Source organism: Haliotis rubra, unplaced genomic scaffold (assembly GCF_003918875.1).
Source record: "Haliotis rubra isolate DU_JTF1 unplaced genomic scaffold, ASM391887v1 Scf12, whole genome shotgun sequence".
NCBI classification, from domain to species: Eukaryota; Metazoa; Mollusca; class Gastropoda; order Lepetellida; family Haliotidae; genus Haliotis; species Haliotis rubra.
In genome coordinates, this window is record NW_025765114.1 from 2,270,610 (window position 1) to 2,284,353 (window position 13,744).

The following is a 13,744-nucleotide window of genomic DNA, read 5'->3' on the forward strand; positions in this document are numbered from 1 at the left end:
TTGTATGTTTGAAGACAGTCATACAGGCATAGCTGTATGGCCACGAGACATATTTACACTCATTAATATTCATACTGGAAAACCTGTTGCCTGCTATCTATATTCCAGATGATGAGAACTATTCAGTAAGTTTGATCAGATTTCCACCTGTACGCCCATCTGTGACGTACTTGTGAAAGCCTGGAGGTGAGGAGATTAGTGAGATGGTTCTGTGACTAAATGTTTAAGTGATGACTATATCTCTCCAGGGTGTAGCCAGATAGTGTCCCTCCACTTTACTTCAATAAGGTCATGCTCTGCTTCAGGACAAATCTGTAAAGTATCTACACTATCTGTACTCAAACTAGTTATCATGCCACCTTGGTATTGAAGTGACTTTGGTATTACAATAGGTCATTGAATTCCATTGAACACTGTTTACTGTATTGCTAGGCATATATGACACTGAGTGAAGTATTGGTAACTATATATGACACTGAGTGAAGTATTGGTAACCATATATGACACTGAGTGAAGTATTGGTAACAATATATGACACTGAGTGAAGTATTGGTAACCATGTATGACACTGAGTGAAGTATTGGTAACCACATATGACACTGAGTGAAGTATTGGTAACCATATCTCACACTGAGTGAAGTATTGGTAACCATATATGACACTGAGTGAAGTATTGGTAACCATGTATGACACTGAGTGAAGTATTGGTAACCATATCTCACACTGAGTGAAGTATTGGTAACCATATATGACACTGAGTGAAGTATTGGTAACCATATCTCACACTGAGTGAAGTATTGGTAACCATATCTCACACTGAGTGAAGTATTGGTAACCATATATGACACTGAGTGAGGTATTGGTAACCATATATGACACTGAGTGACGTATTGGTAACCATATATGACACTGAGTAAAGTATTGGTAACCATGTATGACACTGAGTGAAGTATTGGTAATCATATATGACACTGAGTGAAGTATTGGTAACCATATGTCACACTGAGTGAAGTATTGGTAACCATATATGACACTGAGTGAAGTATTGGTAACCATATCTCACACTGAGTAAAGTATTGGTAACCATATGTCACACTGAGTGAAGTATTGGTAACCATATATGACACTGAGTGAAGTATTGGTAACCATATATGACACTGAGTGAAGTATTGGTAACCATATCTCACACTGAGTAAAGTATTGGTAACCATATCTCACACTGAGTGAAGTATTGGTAACCATATCTCACACTGAGTGAAGTATTGGTAACCATATATGACACTGAGTGAGGTATTGGTAACCATATATGACACTGAGTGAAGTATTGGTAACCATATATGACACTGAGTAAAGTATTGATAACCATGTATGACACTGAGTGAAGTATTGGTAATCATATCATATATTGGTAACACATGAGTGAAGTATTGGTAACCATATATGACACTGAGTGAAGTATTGGTAACCATATATGACACTGAGTGAAGTATTGGTAACCATAACCACACACTGAGTGAAGTATTGGTAACCATGTATGACACTGAGTGAAGTATTGGTAACCATGTATGACACTGAGTGAAGTATTGGTAACCATATATGACACTGAGTGAAGTATTGGTAACCATGTATGACACTGAGTGAAGTATTGGTAACCATATATGATGAGTGAAGTATTGGTAGTATAGTATTGGTAAGTATTGGTAACCATATATGACACTGAGTGAAGTATTGGTAACCATATCTGACACTGAGTGAAGTATTGGTAACCATATATCACACTGAGTGAAGTATTGGTAACCATATATGATCACACTGAGTGAAGTATTGGTAACCATATATGACACTGAGTGAAGTATTGGTATATCTCACACTAAGTGAAGTATTGGTAACCATATATCACACTGAGTGAAGTATTGGTAACCATATATCACACTGAGTCACACTGGTGAGTAAAGTATTGGTAACCATATATGACACTGAGTGAAGTATTGGTAACCATATCTCATGACACTGAGTGAAGTATTGGTAACCATATATCACACTGAGTAAAGTATTGCCAACCATATATCCACACACTGAGTGAAGTATTGGTAACCATAAACTGAGTATTGGTAACCATATATCACACTGAGTGAAGTATTGGTATATGACACTGAGTGAAGTATTGGTAACCATATATGACACTGAGTGAAGTATTGGTAACCATATATCACACTGAGTAAAGTATTGGTAACCATATATCACACTGAGTGAAGTATTGTATGTCCATTGGTATTGCCAACCATATATGACACTGAGTAAAGTATTGGTAACCATATATCCACTGGAGTGAAGTATTGGTAACCATATATCCACTGAGTAAAGTATTGCCAACTATATCCATTAAGTAAAGTATTGCCAACCATATATCACACTGAGTAAAGTATTGCCAACTATGGATCCATTTAGTAAAGTATTGCCAACCATATATCACACTGAGTAAAGTATTACCAACTATATATCCATATAGCAAAGTATTGCCAACTATATATCCATATAGCAAAGTATTGCCAACCATATATCACACTGAGTAAAGTATTGCCGACTATATCCATTTAGTAAAGTATTGCCAACCATATATCACACTGAGTAAAGTATTGCCAACTATGTATCCATTTAGTAAAGTATTGGTGACCATATATCACACTGAGTAAAGTATTGTCTACCATATACCACACTAAAGTATTGCCAACTTTATAAAGTAAAGTATTGCCAACTATATCCATTTAGTAAGATGCCAACTATATCCATTGCCAACCATATATCATTGAGTAAAGTATTGTAAGTAAAGTATTGCCAACCATATAGCAAAGTATTGCCAACCATATATCACACTGAGTAAAGTATTGCCAACCATATATCACACTTGAGTAAAGTATTGCCAACCATATATCACACTGAGTAAAGCCATTGCCAACCATATATCACACTGTATTGCCTGCCATAATAAAGTAAAGTATTGCCAACTATATCCATTTAGTAAAGATGTTGCCAACCATATACACTGAGTAAAGTATTGCCAACCATATATCACACTGAGTAAAGCATTGCCAACTATATCCATTTAGTAAAGTATTGCCAATATATCCATTTTGTATATCCAACACTTTAGAAAATGTGGCCAAAAATGTGGCCAACTATGTATCCGTTTAGTAAAGTATTGGTGACCATATATCACACTGAGTCAAGTATTGCCTACCATATACCCATAAAATTAAGTATTGCCAACTATATCCATTTAGTAAGATGTTGCCAACCATATATCACTCTGAGTAAAGTATTTGCCAACTATATATCCATATAGTAAAGTATTGGCAACCGTATATCACACTAAGTGAAGTATTGCCAACTATATATCCATATAGTAAAGTATTGCCAACCGTATATCACACTAAGCAAAGTATTGCCAACTATATATCCATATAGTAAAGTATTGCCAACCATATATAACACTGAGTGAGGTATTTCCAACTATATATCCATATAGTAAAGTATTGCCAACCATATATCACACTGAGAAAAGTATTGCCAACTATGTATCCATTTAGTAAAGTATTGCCAAACATATATCACACTGAGTAAAGTATTGCCAACTATATATTCATTTAGTAAAGTACTGCCAGATATATGTCACACTGACTAAAGTACTGTTAGACCTACATAACATTGTTAAAGTATTGCCAGAAATATATCACACTGGCTAAGGTATTGTAACAAGTATATCACATTGAGTAAAGTAATGCCATACATAAATCACACTGAATATGGTATTGTCAGACATATATAGCATTGACTGAGTATTGTCAGGTATGTATCACACTGAGCAAAATTTTGCCATGCAACAGGTGGCTTTTAGGGGAGAATATGTCCCCAGTTCTCTTGTCAGTACCTTGTAACACCCTTGATGCTCTCTCTACATGCCATGAGAAGGCTTCCATGAGAGAATATGTCCCCAGTTCCCTTGTCAGTATTTAGTCACACCCTTGATGCTCTCTACACCCAGCCAATGGCTTCCAGAAAAGAATATGTGCCCAGTTATCTTGTCAGTACCTTGTCACACCCTTGATGCTCTCTACACCCAGCCAATGGCTTCCAGAAAAGAATATGTGCCCAGTTCCTTGTCAACACAGTCACACCCTTGACACTCTCTACACCCAGCAGATGCCTTGTATGGGAGAACATGTGCCCAGTTCCCTTGTCAGTACACAGTCACACCCTTGATGTTCTCTACACCCAGAAGATGGCTTCCGGGAGAGAATACCTGCCCACTTTCCTTGTCAGTACACAGTCACACCCTTGATGCTCTCTACATGCCACGAGAAAACTTCCAGGAGAGATCATGTCCCCAGTTCCCTTATCAGTACAGTCACACCCTTGACCCCAATGTTATGGAGAATTGTGTATTGTCTCATTGCTAACAACAGTGTAAAACAACCTTCAGTTGCTCCCCAGGGTGGTGGAGGTGTGAGTATTGTCACATTGTTGATTGTTCTGCAAGACAACCTTCAGTGACAACATTTTGGTTTGAAATACCTTTTGTGTTCCCCATTAGACTGAGGAAATGTTGTGCTGGTGTATGAACACTTGTTGTGAGTGAGTGAGTTTAGTTTCATGCCACTTTTAGCAATAATCCAGCAATATCACAGCGGGGGACACCAGAAATTGGGCTTTACACATTGTACCCATGTTGGGAATCGAACCCACCTTTTTGGCGTGATGAGCGAATGCTTTAACCACTAGTCTACCCCACTGCCCCGAAGACTTGTTGTAACAGAGAGAGGTTTGTTTAGTAAGTGACTGGTACATATATTCTGACACAACCCCTACAAACACCATCGTCCGTTATTACCAATACCCATACATCTTGATATAATGGAAACCAGACTTATTCCAAAAATTGCAGGTTGGTTCTGAATGTGTGTAATATATTGCATGTTTCTTTACAATCACATTTGAAGTAAGGACTAATGATAGCTTGGTTAAGTTCATTGTGTTATTGCTATCGTAACCAGAATTGAGTCTGAGGGTGTCTAACTAAAAGAGTGGTGATAGGCATTTAACTTTCACCAAAACAGGAAGGAGTGCTTGCCATAGGAGTTTCACCTGTTATTTGGACTATCATGAAATAATGAAGATATTTGCTTCAATATTGGGTGACAGATTCCGTGACAAAGCAAATATAAAATTGTCTGAATGTTTAATAATTGTCAGGCACTGGGGCTCAGTCTTATGTTTGCACTTGTGACTACAGCAATGATTGTAATCCTAAATAACCTTGAATGTCCTTTCAATGTCAAAGCTTCCCTCTTCATCTCTGACAAGAGATGCTTCGGAATATTGCCATTTGTTTTAAAGTGGGACAATGTTTGTTTGGTTATTGCTGCTCAACAAACATTTTGTGCCATTGCCATCCACTAATATCACTTCTGTGGTCATAGTCAATTTCTTCTATGATAAATGATGACACTTTAGGTCAATACCATTTATCGCACTTCCACAAATGTTTATTTTTTACATAATTAGTTATGAAACTATGTGTGCTGATCAACCAAATCACATGTTTCCTTGATTGTCATTGATATTCACACATCCTTGCCTGCAGCAGCCTTTGGGATCAATTCCAGGTGGCACTGAAATCGGAAATGCTTGTGCATTATTTTGTGAATAGCACAATGACTGCTGCAAAATTGATTATGTTAGGTCAACATCAGCTATTTGACTGTAAATTTATGTTTGTGGTATCACTAATAACAGATTGATCCTGGGGGGTGAGGGTAGGGTGGTGCTTGGGGAGTTTTTGGTAGTGAGGGTAGGGTGGTGCTTTGGGAGTTTGTGGTATCACTAATAACAGATTGATCCTGAGGGGTGAGGGTAGGGTGGTGCTTGGGGAGTTTGTGGTAGTGAGGGTAGGGTGGTGCTTGGGGAGTTTGTGGTATCACTAATAACAGATTGATCCTGAGGGGTGAGGGTAGGGTGGTGCTTGGGGAGTTTGTGGTAGTGAGGGTAGGGTGGTGCTTGGGGAGTTTGTGGTATCACTAATAACAGATTGATCCTGAGGGGTGAGGGTAGGGTGGTGCTTGGGGAGCTTGAAGATCAGGAAACTCAGAGTTTCATTGGAAATACAGCACAAGATGAAGTCAAGTTTCTCTCCTATGTTAGATATAGTACATTGCCTTTCAATGATGGCCCCATTAATCAAATGATATTTCACTTGAATATAGCCATCAGTCAGGCCCTGGAAGGATAATTCGTTGTTGCTGTTTCATTCATCTAAGCAAAGTGTCTGGACAGACAATGTCTCCCTGCCAGGGAGTCTCCAGAAGGTTTTTTCCTTCCCTGCCAGGGAACCTCCAGAAGTTAGGGGTTGCCTTTCCTGGCAGGGTGATGCCACAGGGTTTTTTGTGGCCCAGGTGGATGATTATGAGACAGGGTTTGGAGGTGATGCAACAATTTAACAGGTAATCTGAATACTGGTCAAACTCTAAACTTTGGAATTTTGTAAGATGAAAAAGCAGATACGAAAATCTATACTGTCCATCTTGTGATGAAACTAATGGATGGGGAACTAGTGCCTCGTTGAGATTTTCATGTTTTTGGTACATGATGTATCAGTACTCCTGAGACTTGTTTTGTTGTGCTTTTGTAGAATGAAGCCATAGCCCACGTTCAAATGTCACCTTCAGAGACTTCAGGTCCAGCTGCCTGACAGCTTTGTGGCAGTGTATCTAACAAAAACAAGAAGAGATATTACTTTAGTTGCTGAAAACAGATGATTACTTTTGCATTCTTGTGCTCCTATAACTAACTCAATCTGCACTCCTCACGTTATCTTTATTACACTGATATATTTTATAAGTTAAGTTCTTACTTTTGTGGACAGAACAATCATTGTGACTCATACCCAGAATTGGTGTTGGCTGCCCGTGAGACTTGTTGATGGATCTGTGTGATAACTGAAGCACACCTTTTGTCTCTGTACCAAACTGATATTTCATCCTATACAAGGACCACTCAGTCGGGGTCAGGTTCAGGATAATGGCACTGAAGAGTAATAGTGTCGCTTGCAGTGCTCCTGTTAATCTGTGATCAGTTTTGTCCGAGCCAACACTGCCAATCAACCAGACTTGACACCTTCCTGCCAATTTCATTGTGACAGTATTCCGCTGTGTCACGATCAAGGAGAGGTGACAGTGGATAATGATGACACTCAATCAAACTGCTTTCATTATGATTTCCAGTCAGTTCAGTATATTCTATCCTCTTTTGTGCTAATTGAGAGCTTCTTGCGTGAGAGCATGAGGCTAATACCACTACAATGTGATTCTCTGTGACTTGGTCTGGGCTATTATTACCCTGTATTCATCTTACAGTATTTGCCATTATGCTATTGATGAATTAAAACAATAGATTTCTATTGTTATAGCTTTCTAAATGAGTGAATGTTATTTTATGCCTCAGTGGCCAATATTCCAGCCTGTGAACCTGGCACAAAGCAGAGATAATCAACACTGCACTGCATGACTCACAGTGCCATTATCAGCCATGTCACAGGGAAAACTATTGTTGTGATGAGCGATTTCCTGTCTGAGTGTTCAGTTGTTTGTCTGCCATTCTGTAACTGGATCATGTTATTTATATAACCTAAACATTCAGATTGTACTATCTAACTCGAGTTTGCTGTTTTTGAAACTATTTAGCTGAAAAAAGAAAATTTCCATTTAAATGTGACAAAATCAAGACCAAGAATATATGTGCCAGATACACATTCAGACACATAACCTTGACACAAGCTCTTGACCATTCCAGGGTGTTTGTTGAGACAGATACCCTTGCCACAAAGGCGTGGCACCTCTTGACCATTCCAGGGTGTTTGCTGAGACAGATACCCTTGCCACAAAGGCGTGGCACCTCTTGACCATTCCAGGGTGTTTGCTGAGACAGATACCCTTGCCACAAAGGCGTGGCACCTCTTGACTATTCCAGGGTGTTTGCTGAGACAGATACCCTTGCCACAAAGGCGTGGCACCTCTTGACTATTCCAGGGTGTTTGCAGAGACAGATACCCTTGCCACAAAGGTGTGGCATCTCTTGACCATTCCAGGGTGTATGCCAAGATTGACACCCCTGCCACAATAATGCGGCAGCCGTGGGCCATGCATTCACATTCACATTCCAACATAGCTGGCTTAGTTTCCGAGTACTCTGGAGGCTAGCTTTTCCTACAGCCATGATCAATAGGTCAAGAAACGTGTAAATGTGTAGAATCTTCATCCTACGATATTGGATAGGCATTTAAAGAAACATTTGAAAAAGCATTTTCTGTTCACAAGTAATTGTTTCTTCATCTCTTGGTTTTAAGCAATTATGTTTGAAGAATGAAATGGGTTTATCGGGTTTGACCTTTAAAGGTTTCCATCCATGCTGGGACTGTTTCACACAATAGCCATAAATAATTCACCCAGGTTGTTTCTTTCTTAACATGGATGCTGCAGTAATATATTCCACAGAGTTGTTTCTTCCGTCTTCTTCTCTGGTTGGAGAAATTAGAAATGTGCTAGGTTTTAATGGTGAACTGTTGTAGGCGGATGACTCTAGTTACTTAGTTACAGGGCAGGCTTCATGTGCCGTCATTTCTTCTCCAGTGTGAAAGTCAAACTGTTAAGAATTATGTTGAAATATTGATTCAGGACGTACAACAAATCAGGATGTCCAGCCTGGTCATTATATATCACCTTTTTTGACCATGGCACATTTCACTTGTATGTTTTGTAAGCAGGTGTTCTTGTGTTTATGCTATTATTTCAAGTACATTTGGAGCTTGTAATGTCAAAACATTATTATTATTATTCAATTACACATTGACCGCCTCCGTGGTGTAGTGGTTAGAGCGTCGGCCCGGAGAGCGTCATACCAAAAGACGTTAAAATATGGTACTTGTTTGTCCCTGCCTGGTGCTCGGCATTAATGGGTTACAAGGACTGGTCGGTCAGAGTCAGTATAATGTGTCTGAGTGGGGTATTCATGCTTCACTGCGGCATGGTATCTCAGTGAGCTAGCACTATAAAACCAGCTTAAGTCTGGGCTAGTACAAGCAGCCGCACATACACATACATACACATGCACGTCGTCATATGAGCGAAATATTCTCAAGCACGACGTTAAACCCAATTTCACCTCACCTCACCTCACTAACACAGTATTCAATTTCATCTAACTGAAAGCCTGCATTGCCCATATCATATTACTTCAGAATACATCTGTTAATGAAAGAGAAGTCTTGACATATGATAAGCCTACACTTGCTCTGCTGCCATTGGAGCAGCAACTCTGCTTGTGGAATAAGACAGGCAGAGTCAAGTCAGCTCAATGGGTTTCCAGAGCTCCAGAATGGTTGACACACTGTGCAATTAATAAACCAGATAACAAACATTAGTCCAAATACGCCAAAACATGTTTGAGTGCGATATAGTGTAAGAACAGGATTAACTTGCATAATTCAATACAGATATGTTGATTGTCTATTTCTGATGACTGATCATGACAAGACAATGTACATTGGTTGTCGGTTCGGAACATATCATTTTAATACCAATTTTAAGGGTCATATTTAGGCCTTGGCTTATCCATAAAATGGTCTTATCAACAGTCACATTCAGTTATTCCTTCATTTCTTTGATTCACCTTTCTTTATAATAGACTAAATAGAGTTTGTGTATTTTCATTATGTAGCAAGATAACTACTTAATATATGACCAGTGAATCATATTAGTTTTCCCAAGCTACACATCCAGTATACAACTGCTCCGAATCATATGCATGCTACACATTATGAGGCCATCACAAGATATCAGACAAAGGGTTCTCCCAGCACCATGTAGAACCTTTGTCAAATGGTAGCACCGTCTGACACGACCCACACCATGGAATTCAATCCCCAACTCATCAACCAGCAAATATTACTATGCCCAATCCATATTTTCCACATCTCGTTGAATGATTCTACAGGACGTAATGACACCTTTGGGACACCTCTTGATAACTCAACTTTTGATGTAGACACTGATCTACATTTTCACATAAAAGCCTTGCTGCAAGAGGCCATGTTTGGAGGTGTTTGAATGAAGACCTACCTCATCATTATGTCAGTTATGTTTGATCCAATGATCGACACAGTCAACATTCTCATGAGCTAAGACATGTACTAGACATAGTTTTATTCAATTCCTGCCTTTGTTAAACTCACAGTCCAATCCAGCTAAATATTTCTGTGTTTATAGTGCACAGTTTAGGTTACCACTCCAGTTTCAGGAAATGTTGCAGTTTTGTAGGTTGTGTACAATCAATAACTATATTGTTTCATTTCAGATTAACAAACAGCTGATAGCAAACTTGGTTAAAGAAAGTGTAAATCAGAGAAAATGATCATTTGCAATTTGAATTGTGTCTCTTGCATTATTTTCAATGTTGCATGCTCAGAGTATGTCTGTGCATATATGAAACTAATCATCAGTACCTTATTGTCAACACATATATATACTACCCCCTCCTCACACACCTAAACAGCAGTGGTTGTTAACTCATGTGGTATGTTGGATTTTGTTGTGTCTGTAAGAAGATCAACATTTGTCCATCCCTCAGGTTAATGTGAAATATATTTTTGATTTTGGCGAGTTTGAGGCAATGAGGGTCCTACTGTTTTGTGAAAGTATTCAAGGTAATAAATCTGTGTTTGAGGTAATGAAACCCTGTTTTCATCATTCATCCTGTGTCGACATGTTCCAATGTTCATGCTTCAGGCAGTAGATGAGAGGGACGTGGGTGTCAGCCACTCCAGTTTATTGACAGTGGTTACGGAAACACCCACATGTGAGGTTTATTAAATCCTTGAAATAAACTGGAGGTAAAAACATTTTCTGTTAACACTGGCCTGGACGGATTGTGTGCAACATTATGAAGCACCCTATCAGCATCCTGCATCTCCCAAACATTAAGATAACCAAAAGTACAGTCATGTTCATTATTGACAAATGTTCACACCGTGGGGATTCTGGGTTAACATTGGCCCTCAGCAACCTACAGTTATTGTAAAAGGCAACCAAAACTGATTTGGTGATTAGGCTTGGTGATTTCATAATGTGAGTCATTGTACCCTGATGGTCTGGTTCATCATTCACAATATCAATCACTGCATTATCTGTTCCAGACTCAATTATTTACAGGCAGATGACAGGCAACCAGAATACAACTGAGTGTGGCAGTAAGCAACAGATCAGTGTGTTATATCATGTAAGTTGTGTCAGATGTATGGTCATCGTCCATCTTTAACTTTTACGTATATGTTAACATCTGCTCTGAAATAAAGGGTCTCATTCTCATGAACTAAGACATGTTAGTGTTAGGTTAGGGCCCTGTTCCTAAAACCTACTGTGACAGTCATTTAGCATTACCTCTAAACCTGGCATAAAAAATGACAGCAGTAAAACCTTTGATATTCAACATGTCCCTCATACTGAAAGTGTAATTGTGACCAGTTGCTTGGCTCACATATCATAACTAAATTATGTGATATTCCCAGAACAAATGGTGATTTCAAATGTCACAGTCTTTACCTATTTGGATAGCTGTGAGAGTAAAAAATCTGACAGCCATCGTGAACTGCTATTCCCAGTGAAGGTAAACAGATCACTACCTGTGTGTTATATGGCTTCCCAGTGAAGGTAAACAGATCACTACCTGTGTGTTAAATGGCTTCCTAGTGAAGGTAAACAGATCACTACCTGTATGTTAAATGGCTTCCCAGTGAAGGTAAACAGATCACTACCTGTGTGTTAGATGGCTTCCCAGTCAAGGTAAACAGATCACTACCTTATGTTAGATGGCTTCCCAGTGAAGGTAAGCAGGTCACTACCTGTGTACAGATCACTACCTGTATGTTAGATGGCTTCCCAGTGAAGGTAAACAGGTCACTACCTGTGTGTTAAATGGCTTCCCAGTGAAGGTAAACAGATCACTACCTGTATGTTAAATGGCTTCCTAGTGAAGGTAAACAGATCACTACCTGTGTGTTAAATGGCTTCCTAGTGAAGGTAAACAGATCACTACCTGTGTGTTAAATGGCTTCCTAGTGAAGGTAAACAGATCACTACCTGTGTGTTAGATGGCTTCCTAGTGAAGGTAAACAGATCACTACCTGTGTGTTAAATGGCTTCCTAGTGAAGGTAAACAGATCACTACCTGTGTGTTAAATGGCTTCCTAGTGAAGGTAAACAGATCACTACCTGTGTGTTAGATGGCTTCCTAGTGAAGGTAAACAGAGAAGTGACACACTAGATATATATCTTTATGTTAGAAGGCTGTGAGGGTAAACAGAGAAGTGACACACTAGATATATATCTATATGTTAGAAGGCTTCCGAGTGAGGGTAAACAGAGAAGTGACACACTAGATATATATCTATATGTTAGAAGGCTTCCGAGTGAAGGTAAACAGAGAAGTGACACACTAGATATATATCTATATGTTAGAAGGCTTCCTAGTGAAGGTAAACAGAGAAGTGACACACTAGATATATATCTATATGTTAGACAGGCTTCTAGATATATATAGTGTTAGAAGGCTTCCTAGAGGTAAACAGAGTGACACACTAGATATATATCTATATGTTAGATGGCTTCCGAGTGAGGGTGAAGTGACACACTAGATATATATCTATATGTTAGATGGCTTCCCAGTGAAGGTAAACAGAGAAGTGACACACTAGATATATATCTATATGTTAGATGGCTTCCTAGTGAGGGTAAAGGTCACTACCTGTGTACAGATCACTACCACACTAGATATATATCACTACCTGTAAATGGCTTCCTAGTGAAGGTAAACAGGTCACTACCTGTGTGTTAGGGCTTCCTAGTGAAGGTAAACAGATCACTACCTGTGTGTTAGATGGCTTCCTAGTGAAGGTAAACAGAGACTACCTGACACACTAGATATATATCTAGTGATGTTAAACAGATCACTACCTGTGTGTTAGATGGCTTCCTAGTGAAGGGTAAACAGATCAGTACCTATGTGTTAGAAGGCTTCCGAGTGAGGGTAAACAGAGAAGTGACACACTAGATATATATCTATATGTTAGATGGCTTCCGAGTGAGGGTAAACAGAGAAGTGACACACTAGATATATATCTATATGTTAGATGGCTTCCGAGTGAGGGTAAACAGAGAAGTGACACACTAGATATATATCTATATGTTAGATGGCTTCCTAGAGTGAAGGTAAACAGAGAAGTGACACACTAGATATATATCTATATGTTAAACAGATGGCTTCCTATATCTATATGTTAGATGGCATCAGTAAGGGAGACAGAGAAGTGACACACTAGATATATCTATATGTTAGAAGCTTGTTAGAAAGGCTTCACTAGTGATATCTATAAACAGAGAAGTGACACAGAGAAGTGAGATATATATATCTTTATGTTAGAAGGCTCCCGAATGAGGGTAAACAGAGAAGTGACACACTAGATATATATCTATATGTTAGAAGGCTTCCGAGTGAGGGTAAACAGAGAAGTGACACACTAGATATATATCTATATGTTAGAAGGCTTTCGAGTGAAGGTAAACAGAGAAGTGACACACTAGATATATATCTATATGTTAGATGGCTTCCTAGTGAAGGTAAACAGAGAAGTGACACACTA

General features: G+C 39.0%; 1 protein-coding gene across 1 annotated transcript in view; it reads left to right on the forward strand.

Annotated features, from left to right (window-relative positions):
- The window catches only part of LOC124262485 (uncharacterized protein KIAA0513-like), a 102,860-nt gene that overhangs the window by 22,161 nt on the left and 66,955 nt on the right, over nt 1–13,744 (forward strand).